The 10,461-nt window shown below is 50.8% G+C and overlaps 1 long non-coding RNA gene across 1 annotated transcript; it reads right to left on the bottom strand.

The window, feature by feature from the left end:
- Positions 1-4,972: 4,972 nt before the first annotated feature.
- On the bottom strand, positions 4,973-9,643 carry LOC140605848 (uncharacterized). The gene is made up of 3 exons (XR_012008365.1): positions 9,362-9,643; positions 9,126-9,236; positions 4,973-8,713 (listed from the first exon to the last, which is right to left on the bottom strand). It is a non-coding gene; the product is annotated as an uncharacterized lncRNA (long non-coding RNA).
- Positions 9,644-10,461: the final 818 nt, after the last annotated feature.

Here is a 10,461-nt window from a genome sequence, read left to right as displayed (position 1 = left end):
AGGATTATTTGCTGATCACAGTAAATCTGCCACAATGAATATAACATTGAAAAAAAAATACTGCAAAGAAACCATCACATTTTCACAGTATCTGTTTCTGGATGGTAAAATGAAAGGTGTTTAAAATCTTTCGTATTTATGTTACTTGGAATTTTTCAAATTTTCTAAAATAAACATTTAGTGCTTTTACAGGGAGGGGAAAAGAAAAAGTGTAATTTAATAATTGACAAAATAGTCCCCAGGCTTCCTTTGGGATCTGGACAGGCTTACTTAGCCGCCAGGCTTTAGGGTCAGACTTACAGTTCACATGATCTAAGGAAAGTTACATCACCTTCCTAAGCCGTCAAGTCTCCACATGTGTAAAAGGGAAAATAAAAATGTATGTCAGTTATTGGAAAACTGAATGAGAACACGTGTGAGACATCATTCGCAGGGTGCCTGGCACGAAGTCCAGAGCGAAGGGCAGCTGTTACTCCTTCTGGCACTCGCACCTCCTCTCCCAGTCCATTCATTCGTCCCTCTCCCAGGTTACTGTTCTGTGCCTTCTCCTTGCTCCCCGGACCATCAGCCGTCTCCCCTGACTCTCTCACCTGATGACCAACCTTCTATTTCAGAGGGACAGAAACAATAAGGAGAAAATCCGAGGACTGCCACCCCCACTCTTATCCCCCAGCACCTGGTCTGCTCCTGCTGCACCCTCCCACTCCTAGAAATGCCCACGTGATGGGCATCAGGTCCCATCTCCAGCCCCCTAGGCCATGCCCCAGCCACCCCTTCTGTGTCCTGCATCATCAGATGTCCCCTCCCTGCTGGATCATTCTCCTCTGCATACAAACAAGCACTCACTGCTCTCATCTCTGTCTCTAGCTATCACCCCATTTCTCCCACCCTTTTATTACAAAATTTATCAAAGGAGTTGCCTGCTGTGACTATTTCTACCCAGCCCAGTCTCCCAGAACCTACTCCAACCAGGCTTCACCCCTTCTGCCCCTCCCAGCACTGCTCTTCACAGTGACCTGCCCATTGCTAACCCAATGGTCAGTCCCCATCCTCCTCTGATTTGACTGGAACCAGCCTTGGACTGACCCTTGGTACTCCCTTGGTCACTCCCTCTTTGGTACTGACAACACATTCTCCTGATTTCCCTCCCACCACCCCTCTTCTCTTCCTCAACCTTCTTTGCTGGTTCCTCCTCATGTCTTCTATGGCCTCTTCATGTTGAAATGACAACCAAGACTCAGTCCTCTGGCCCTGGTAATGGATGGAGTTGCATCTTTCAAAAAGATAATTTGAAGAATATTATTCTGCCTTCAAAAGGGAAGAGATTGTGACACCACTAAGTGAAATATGCCCATCAGAAAAAGAAAAATGCTGTATGATTCCACTTGTTGAGGAACCTAGTACTCATCAAATTCATAGAAGCAGACAGTAGGATGGTGGTGCCAGGGGCTGGAAAGAGGGCAGTTAGTGTTTGAAAGTACAGATTCATTCTGCAAAATGAAAACATTCTGTGGATGGATGGTGGTGATGGTGGCATAAAAATTTGAGTGTATTTAATGCCACACAACTCTATGCTTAAAAATGGCTCAAATGGTACCTTTCACATCTTGTGTATTTTCCACAATATCTTCAAAAGTTCATCTAAGAAAATTTTAAATAAAGTTTATTTAAATTCAATAAAATAGCAGAGTGTGCTATCAGTTTCAGAGGTAGAGGTCAGTGTGCTCATTACATCACGTGCCCTCCTTAATGCCCACCACCCAGTTACCCACATCCCCTCCAGCAACCCTCAGTTTGTTTCTTATGGTTAAGAGTCTCTTATGGTTTGTCTCCCACTCCAATTTCATCTTGTTTTATTTTTCCCTCCTTCCACAATGCTCCTCTGTTTTGTTTTTTAAAGCCCACATATGAGAGGTAATCATATGATATTTGTTTTTCTCTAATTGATTTATTTCACTTAGCATAATACCCTCTAGTTTCATCCATGTCATTGCAAATGGCAAGGTTTCACTTTTTTAATGGCTGAGTAATATTCTGTTGTGTATATATACCACTTCTTATTTATCCATTCATCTGTCAGTGGGCATCTGGGCTTTTTCCATAGTTTGGCTATTGTGAATATTGCTGCTATGAACATTCGGGTGCTGGTGCCCCTTCAGATCACTACGTTTGTATCTTTGGGATAAATACCTAGTAGTGCAATTGCTGGGTCATAGGGTAGCTCTATTTTTAGCTTTTTGAGGAACCTCCATACTGTTTTCCAGAGTAGCTGCACCAGCTTGCATTTCCACCAACAGTGTAAGAGTGTTCTCCTTCCTCCGCACCATCAGCAACATTCGTTGTTTCCTGACTTGTTAATTTTAGCCATTGTGACTGGTATGAAGTGGTACCTCATTGTGGTTTTGATTTGTATTTCCTTAATGCCGAGTGATGTTGAGCATTTTTTTCATGTGTTTGTGGGCCATTTGGATGTCTTTTTTTGAGAAATGTCTGTTCATGTCTTCTGCCCATTTCTCGCCAGGATTATTTGTTCTTTGGGTGTTGAGTTTGATAAGTTCTATTTTATTTTATTTTATTTTATTTTATTTTATTTTATTTTATTTTATTTTTTATTTTTATTTATTTATGATAGTCACACACACAGAGAGAGAGAGAGAGAGAGAGAGGCAGAGACACAGGCAGAGGGAGAAGCAGGCTCCATGCACCGGGAGCCCGACGTGGGACTCCATCCCGGGTCTCCAGGATTGCGCCTTGGGCCAAAGGCAGGCGCTAAACGCTGCACCACCCAGGGATCCCGGTAAGTTCTTTATGGATTTTGGATTTTTTTTTTAATTTTTATTTATTTATTTGAAAGAGCGTGAGTAGGGGTGGGGGGAGGGGCAGAGGGACAAGCAGACTCGCCACTGAACGGGGGAGCTCAACTCGGGGCTCCATCCCAGGCCCCTGAGATCACGACCTGAGCCAAAGTCAGATGCCCAACCGACTGACCCACTCAGGCTCCCCTTAATAATATTTTTTAAAAAGATATACTGAAGTCCTACTCCCAGTACTTAAGAATATGAACTAATGAACTTATTTGGAAATTGGGTCTTTCAGATGTGATTGGTTGAGATGAGGTCATATGTGAGTAGGGTGGGTCTTTACCCAATATGACTGGTGTCCTTATTAGAGGAGGACAGAGACACACATGGAAAATGCCAGATGACCCCAGAGGTAGTGCTCAGAGTGGCTGCTGCAAGCAAAGAATTGCTGACCCCCAGTAGAAGCTAGGGAGAGGCAAGGAAGGGAACCAGCCCAAGTGTCCGGGAACCGTGACCCTGCTGACACCCTGATCTCAGACTTGTGGTCTCCTGAACTGTGACAGAATGCATTTCTGTTGTGTTAAGCCACTGGCTTTGCGGCACCCTGTTTGGAAGCCCTAGGAAACTCACACAGGCCCCTCTGTTCTCCCTCTATATGGTCTCCCCTCTATTCTCATGGGTCCCTCGTTCACTCCTCCACCCAGCCCTGCTCCACCCAGCCCTGCCCGGAGAACCCAGACTCATCTCGCCATTGGCCACCTAGTTGTCAAATCAGCCTTTCCCTTATAAAATGCCTAAAACTGAACTCTTCCTCTTCCCTGCGGAACTTGTTATCTCGCCTTAGTTAGTGGCCCCTCCTGTAGTAGATGACCCTGGCCAAAGCCTCTGGAGTCATTCCGGACTCTTCTCGAAAGCTCCCCTCCAACTAACTAATGCTGGCAGCTTCACCTTCCAAATAAATTCTAAACTGTGTTCCTTCTCCTCAGCCAGCTTCCACCCAGGCTGGAGCACCAGCATCTTCCGGATCCCCCCCTCCCCTGGGGCTGGGGATACTGAGGCCATGCTGTCCTCAGTATTTCCAGCACAGCAGCCAGGAAGATGCTTTTAAAATGTAAATCAGATTATGTTCTGCTCAAAATCCTCCGGGAGCTCCCCACCTCTCTCCCGGTAAAAGCCTAAGTCCCTGTGTGGCTGATGGGGCCCCTACACAGGCTTCTCTCCTTAGCCTCCTGAACTCATTGCTCACCGCCACCCCCCACTCTGGCCACCAGGCCACCTTGCTGTCCCTCCAGTTCCCCTGAGGAGCCTTTGCACTTAACTCTTCCCTCTGCCGGACTCTTCCCTCAGGTTTGCACATAGTTTGCCCTTCACCATCCTCCACTCACGCCTCCGCTGAAATGTCACCTTTCTCCCAGGGCTCCAGGGACTCCTTATTTCACATCATAGACCACCTCCTGTGCTCCAGCACTCCCCCGCTTTTTCTCCATAGTATCTATCACATCAAATGAAGTGTATTTCCTGCTTATGTCCACCTCCCTCCACTAGAATGTAAGCCCCAAGATGGCAAGATCTTTTGTCTTTTTCCCCCACCCCGCCGAATCCTAGTGCCTGGAACAGTGCCTGGCCCAGAATACTGCTTAGCATAGGATGGATGGATGGATGGATGGATGGACGGATGGATGATTTTCTGGAAAAAAAAAATTTATTGTCAAATTTTTAAAAGATTGTATTTATTTATTCATGAGAGACACACAGAGAGGCAGAGACATAGGCAGAGGGAGAAGCAGGCTCCCCACAGGGAGCCCAATGTGGGACTCATCCCAGGACCCCGGGATCACAACCTGAGCCAAAGGCAGATGCTCAACCACTGAGCCACCCAGGTGCCCCATTCATTGTTAATTTTAACTGCAGAAGGGAGTTGGTTGAGATGGAGGAGAAGGAGGCTCCTTTTCTGGCTCAAAAGCTGAATTTAGGGATCCCTGGGTGGCGCAGCGGTTTGGCGCCTGCCTTTGGCCCAGGGCGCGATCCTGGAGACTCGGGATCGAATCCCACGTCAGGCTCCCGGTGCATGGAGCCTGCTTCTCCCTCTGCCTGTGTCTCTGCCTCTCTCTCTCTCTCTCTCTGTGACTATCATAAATAAATAAAAATTTAAAAAAAAAAAAAAAAAAAGCTGAATTTAGATTTTTCCCTGTAGGATTTAGGGTCATCTCAGAGCCCACTGAACTGCCTTCTGATCAGGGCTGCAGGGGAGTCTGTTCAGTGCGGATTCTCCTCCAGGCAATTTATGATTCTTCTCCATCCTTGGTCCCACCTCAGAGCCCCTCCTGTGATGGACTAAATGCAGCAGTCCTCTGACGGAGCCTGAGCTGTTAGCCACTCTCCTCCCCCTGCATGCGGACCCCCTGCCTGATGCCCGCTCTTCCCCAGCCCCATTGCACATGTCTTTTCCAGTCTCAGCTTGGGGCCACCACTTCCCCACCATGTGACCTTGGGCACAGCTTCCTCAAGCCTCAGTGATTCCATCTGTAAAATGAGGAACCAGTGCTTGCTAGGTTCTAAGATGAAAATGACCTCTGACTGTCCGTGCCCCGCACCATACCTAGGTTTGGTGATCACCCAATAAGCTTGTTTTTTAAGTTATTATTGTAATGGACAAGTCTTTCCAATTTTTTCCCTTCTATACCCACTACCTACAAATGTCTCAATAGGTTTTTTTTTTAAAGAGAGATTATTTATTTATTCATAAGAAACACTGAGAGAGGCAGAGACATAAGCAGAGGGAGAAGTAGGGTCCTCACAAGAAGCCTAATGTGGGACTTGATCCCGGACCCTGGGATCACGCCCTGAGCCAAAGGCAGACGCTAAACCACTGAGCCACCCACGTGTCCCCCAATAAGGTTTTTAATACATGATTTACTAGTAATAACGGTGACCACAGGGCTCAGTTCCCCTTTACTAAACACTCCTGTGCCCAGCACCCTGCTGGCGACACCTGTCACCTCCCGGGTGCTCTGGCCCACCTGCCTTGCCCTGCCCTGCGTGTGTTCTTCCTGTGAGACCTGTCATTTGGAACCTCCTTCCTTCTTTTTTTGCCCCCAGGATCCAGGATGCCAACCAAAACTGTGGGATTTCCAAGGATCCTCCTTTGGGCCCAGCCCTGTGGAGACGGTGGAAGATAAGGGAAAAATGAAGCTTGTCCCTGAGATCCTGAAATGGACATGGAGGTGGAGTGGTGGGGGCAGGAGTGCACCCGGGATTGCCGGGTCACAACTCAAGCCGAGGGCAGGAACGGGACAATTCACACTGGAGATGGTGACAGTTCCAGCTGATGAGTCTGTCTGTCCCCAGCCTGGGCCCAGGGCGTGGGGTAGATCCAAGACTTCTGTTGCCTTCCTCTTCCTCTTCCTCTCCCTCTTGCTTAGGGGTTAAATGCTCCTGAGAAGATCAGAGGGCAAAGGTGAAAGTGGAGACCTGCCTCGCCCTTCTAGAAGGTTCTGATTATGAAGGTGTCCAGACTGTCGGTGAAACCCCAGGAAACCAGACAGAAAGAGTCCTGCAGACCTTGCGCTCCTCCCAACTATATAGAGGGACATCTGAGGCCGGGGGAGAGAAGGGGCCCGCCCCCAAGGTCACAGAGGACGTCAGTGTCAGGGCTGAAGAGGATGACCACTGTCCATTCCATCGTAGCACCAAGAGGCAACATCAGCAGGCTCCGGAGGGGATTTGGTTTTTGATGGTGGCCAAGGCACCATGATAAATCCTCCCAGTATTATCCCGCCAAGTGTTGTCGCTGAACTGGAGAGGACGCTATCATTGTCCCCAGGTGTCTGAAGAGGACAGTCAGCAACGGGAAGCATTCGCCCGCGGCCGGCAGTGGTCAGGAGCAGATTCCTACGCTTAAACTCCTAACACTGGTCAATCTGCACTTTCTTCCTGGAGGCAGATGGGGTTGAAAAGCAGCCTCGCCACTTCCAGCCTCTATGTCTCAGTCTTCTCATCTGCAAAGGGAGTGGCCACACTCTCCTGGACGTTGTTTCCCCAGTGAAATGAGCACACGTGTGGCCCTGCCCCAGGGGCGTTGGGAAATGACAAGTGTGCGACGGGCAGCTGATCTTCAAAACTTCAGCGAACGACTTTTATTGCAGTACAATACACGTCACATCAAAGTTAACATTTTAGCCATTTTTAAGTGTACAGTTGAGAGGCACAAAATACATTCACACCGTTGTACGACCATCACCACCATCAGTCTCCAGAACTTTCTCACCTCCCCCAACGCTGGCTGCCTCCCCACCCCTGCCCCTTGAACACTAGCTCTCCCTGCCCCCTCCTTTACTTTTGAAAATGTGTAGCCTCCTGGCTACACATCCTGGTGGGATGGGGCAAGGAGAGGAGAGATGACAATAGGCTGGCAAACAACAAGGAAAAGGAAATGGGAAGGGAGAGGAAAGAAGAGGCTCCAGGGAAGTGCATCCAGGAAGCTGCTTCCGAGGGGCTGGCCAACCCCACCCATGGCCAGGCCAACCCTAGCCCCTTGCCCCAGAAGGAGCGACCTCTCCATTGAATGAAGGAACGGACAGATGACCACCAGACCACCACCCCCACCCTTCCACACAGAAGCCAGGACACCCTCCTGGCCCAGGGTCTTGCCAGAAGTCTGCTCATTGTTAGCCTCAGGAGCCTCGGGGTCCTCATCTATAAAATGGGGGTGCAGATGACGGTTGGTATGTCTCCAGACTGTTGTGAGAATCGGTTGACAAGTTGGTAGTAAAGCACAGAGCAGATGCCTGGCGTGGAGTGGCCTTCAGGGTTGGCTACCTTGTTGCTGCTGTTATACTATCCCACCCCACCCACCAGAAGGAGGGCAAAGGTCCTTGTATACTGTGAGAGAATGGACTTTTCCATGCAACCTTTCCTTTGCTCCCAGAATAGCTCAACTGGTCTCCTCACCACCCCGAGACCAAGCTGCTGGGTGATTCTGTGCTGAGTGGTGTGGCCAAAATAGCTAGCCAGATGCCATGCCCATCCTAGAGGGCTTGTGGGGGGGGGGCTCAGAGGAGGGGGCACACATGGTGGAGGGACACAGACATGTGTCTGGATCTCTTGAGCCAAGGTAGTCAGTGATGAGTATATTCAGGTTCTGGGGAAGGGACCCTGAACTGGACTTAAAGGTCAGGGAAGACTTCCTGGAGGAGATGAATAAGATGGGTAGATGGTCCAGAGAGCTGAAACGACACAGGCAAAGGCCAGGAGGTGTCAACTCTCTAGGGGTACAAAGAGAATCAGAAATGATTCTGTATTACAGGAGCAAATAGTGTGAGGTGGAGAGGAGGGGATGGGTCTCCAGCAGGGCAGAGAGGGTAGGGGGCAGGTCGAGGGCCTGTGTGCCCCAGTACAGAGTTTGGACTCTGACTCACAGGCGAGGGGGCCATGGAAATGGCAGCATCTGTATTTTGGAGCATTCACCCTGGAGGCTGTGAATACAGCGGGGTGAGAGAGATGAGCACAACAGACAGGGGGCTACCACAGGCATCCTGGGGGAGTTTCGGGGGCAGCCCAGAGAGGAGGAGCTGGACCCAGAGAGGTCTCCAAGGTGAAACTCTTAGGACCAGAGTGGTTGGCAGAGCAATGTCCCCCGAAGATGTCTACATCCTACTCCCCGAGCATGAGACTATTTTAGGTTACATACAGAGAGAACTAAGGTTGCTGATGGAATTAAGATTGCTTATAGCTGACTTTGAGATGGAGAGATTATTCTAATAATCTGAGTGGTGATTGTAATCATAAGCATCCTTAAATGTGGAAGAGGGAAGAAGGGTCAGTATCTCGGATGAGGAAAGACTCCGTTGGTCACTCCTGGTTTTGAAGATGAAAGGAAGCCAACAGCCAAGCAGCATGGGCAGCCTCTATACCTGGAAATACAAGGAAACGATTCTCCCTCTAGAGCTCCAGAAGGAACGCAGCCCTGCCTACCGCGGCCTTGGATTCAGTCCGGTGAGACCTGAGTCAGACATCTGACCCATAAACTGTTTCAAGCCACTAAGTTTGTGGTTAGGCGTCACAGCAGCCACAGGTGCAACTACTGATGGAGTGGGGGTTGGGAGAGGGGACCTCAAGGACGTCTGGCTTGGGGACTGGAAAGATGGTAATGCCACCAACTGAAGGAGGCCACAGGACAACAAACACATGGGGACAGGAGGAGTCTGTCTCCTGCCCTGACCCATCAGCCCAGCCCAGGCTCTCGCTGGGCACACAGCCCAGGGACTCAGTGAAAAACTGGGCTGGCGGGGGTGGGGGGGTGGCGGGGGATGGATGTATCCTTACATCATTGCTGCTGGAGGGAAGTGGCTGTTGCAGGAGGAACAAGATCCCCCACAATTCCTTGGGTCTCATTTCTCAGGCATCAAAACAACCACTCTCTTAAGCTTTCGCTTCCTAAACAAGCCAGAGAAAAAGCATTTAAACCTCAGGACGGAGGTCAAGATGGGTGACAAGCCCAGGGCCAGGTGGCCTAAGTAATGACGCTGAGGGCTCTCAGTGGGTAGATGATGCCTGCGTACCTGTACCTGGCTTCCTCCGGAGGAGGGATCGCAGGTGCGACTGGCTGGAATCCTCTCCCACCTCGCTCTCCACAGCAATTCTTTTTGTATTTTTTCTTTCCTTCTAAATACAAGAAGGCGGGGGCAGGGGGCGGGGATGTTCCTGGTCTCGGGCGGAGCACCGGGCTCATCCCTGCCCGGCCGTCCCGGCCCCCGGCCTCTCCGCCGGCCTCGTCCCCCGCCTCCCCCGGCCCTTTGTCTGGCTCCCGCGCTGCCGCGCACATGGTCGCCTGTCAAATTCCGGGCGGCTCCCGGGGCACGTGTCGGGAAGGCTGCAGCTCCGCCGGCCCCGCGTAACCATGGAAACGGCGGCCAATGGGAAGCCCGCCTGCCCCCGGGGGCGGAGCCGAGCGCCGCCGGCGGGGGCGGGGCCGGGGCGGGGCCGGGGCGGTGGCGACGCAAGATGAGGGCGGGGCCCGGGTCACACCTGCCTGACCCAGCCGGCGAAAGTGTGCGGGGCGCTCCCTGGGTTGTCTGCACCGCGCAGCTTGGGTAACATTTCACATGCGTTTCCTCGGCACTCCCGGGATTTTTCTTTGCCTTGAAGTAGAAGTTTAAGAGGCTAGACTGCGGTAGATCTGGGTTCAGATCCGACCAGCAACACCTACCAGCTGTGTGCCTTGCACAAGTGGCTGGACCTTTCTGTGCCAGTTTCCTCATTTGGTAAACTGAGGCGTTGCAAACCTGTGAACAGATAACAAGCAATTCACCCAGTCTGGCTGGCACCAGGGTGTGCTCAACAAACAGCAGTGACCCTTATGACTGACGTCATTTTCCTGATCTTCCAGAAAGGAAGACCCCATTTGGGTGTGAAAAATCCACCCTCTCAGCTTGAGGTTCCCCAGATGCCGACTTTTGCCTCATTTGCCCAAGGCTGGTTCCAACTATGGCTTCAACGTGCTTGTCAACAAAATGGAAAGATGGGCCTGGGGTCTCTCACAGTCCCCTTGGCAGCACCCAGGCTGCCAAGTCCCTGGAGGCTGCCATAGAGCTGAGCACCTCCCGATTGGGGGTGGGGGTGGGGGGGCTGAGGGCAGAAAGAAAGGAAGGTTCAGTGCCAA

The sequence above is a fragment of the Canis lupus genome, chromosome 16 (assembly GCF_048164855.1).
Source record: "Canis lupus baileyi chromosome 16, mCanLup2.hap1, whole genome shotgun sequence".
Taxonomy (NCBI): domain Eukaryota; kingdom Metazoa; phylum Chordata; class Mammalia; order Carnivora; family Canidae; genus Canis; species Canis lupus.
The sequence above is the reverse complement of the archived record's forward strand: the minus strand, read 5'-3'. Positions and strand labels throughout refer to the sequence as shown.